The following is a 1,661-nucleotide window of genomic DNA, read 5'->3' on the forward strand; positions in this document are numbered from 1 at the left end:
TGACTTCCAAAACAATTGTAAAATTGTGTCTTTCACAGTTAATAAAATGCCTTCTCTTTTTAAATATTTCACAACAACATATATATATATATATATATATGTTGGAAAGGCAAAGGAGACAAAGCATGAATTCACACATAAAACACGAGTTGCGGCTCTTCTATTGATCACACAAAACATGATACTTACAATGAACCCGGTGAAGGGTATTTATCCTTTTCGACTAGCGACTCGCCTTGACATGCAACCACACATCTATCACTTAACTTGACTTGACTCAACACTCAAATACTCAATCACTCAGTTAACTGACTCTCTATGTTTATCCAACTCCTCATGCAAGAGTAATTATCTTATTTTAACACTCCCCCTTAATTACAACCGCTAAACTAAAACATGACTCATGACAACTCAATCATGTTTGTTGGTCTATCTCTCAGCTAGGCTTACAACACCCAAGTTTCTTCTTTGAAACTCAAAGACATCTTGTGCTAATGACTTAGTAAACATATCAGCTAATTGATCACTAGATTTACAAGGCTTCAAGTTAACTTCTCCATTGCTCACAAGTTCTCTAATAAAGTAATATCGAGTATCAATGTGCTTGCTCTTTTGATGAAACACACTATTATTGGATAGTGCGATCACTAAGGTGTTGTCACAGTAAATTGTTGTTGATCCTTGTTGTTTCTGCTTGAGTCCATCAAATACTCTTCTTAACCAAACTGCTTGACATGCTGCTGATGTTGCTGCTACATATTCTGCTTCTGTTGATGAAAGTGTCACAATGGGTTGCTTCTTAGATGCCCATGAAATCACACCTGAACCAAGGTGGAACACATAACCAGAACTTCTTTTCCTATCATCCAAACTGCCTACAAAGTCACTATCTGTGTATCCAATCAAATCCTTCTTTTTTGTGCTTGCATACATTATGCCACAATCTCTAGTTCATGTTATATATCTCAGAATTCTTTTTCCTGCGCTCCAATGTGTGTTTCTTGGAGTCTCCATAAATTTGGAAATCAAACTCACTCCTTGCATGATATCCAGTCTTGTAGTCGTGAGAAACATGAGGCTACCAACCAATATTTTGAATAAAGTTGGATTGACATTTGATCCTTCATCATCCTTTCTTACCTTTGTACCTATTGCAACTGGCGTAGGGACAGGTTTGAAATTTTCCATCCTGAATCTTTTCAATAAATCTTTGGCATATTTTTTTTGACAAATAAAAATTCCTTTTTCAGATTGCTCAACTTATATGCCAAGGAAATATTTCGTGAGACCAAGATCTATTATCTCAAATTCTTTCATCATGGCTACTTTAAATTCATCTATCTCAAAATCACCTATAAAAATTATGTCATCAACATATAAGAAAACAATCAAAATCTTTCCATGCTCATTTACCTTTGTGTGTAAGGTAGGTTCAATTTTTCTTCTGCAAAATCCATTCTTAATCATGTAGTTGTTAATTCTGCTATACCAAGCTCTAGGTGTTTGCTTCAGTCCATAGAGCGCTTTCTTCAACCTGTAAACTTTATATTTGTTACCTTCAACTTCATAACCTAGAGGTTGTTGCACATAAATTTATTCTTCTAGACTTCCATTCAAGAAGGTTGATTTCACATCCATCTGATATACTTTCCATTTGTTCT

The sequence above is a fragment of the Pinus tabuliformis genome, chromosome 7 (assembly GCF_031772625.1).
Source record: "Pinus tabuliformis cultivar Carrire ecotype Pingquan chromosome 7, CPIR1, whole genome shotgun sequence".
In the NCBI taxonomy this organism is placed as follows: Eukaryota; Viridiplantae; Streptophyta; class Pinopsida; order Pinales; family Pinaceae; genus Pinus; species Pinus tabuliformis.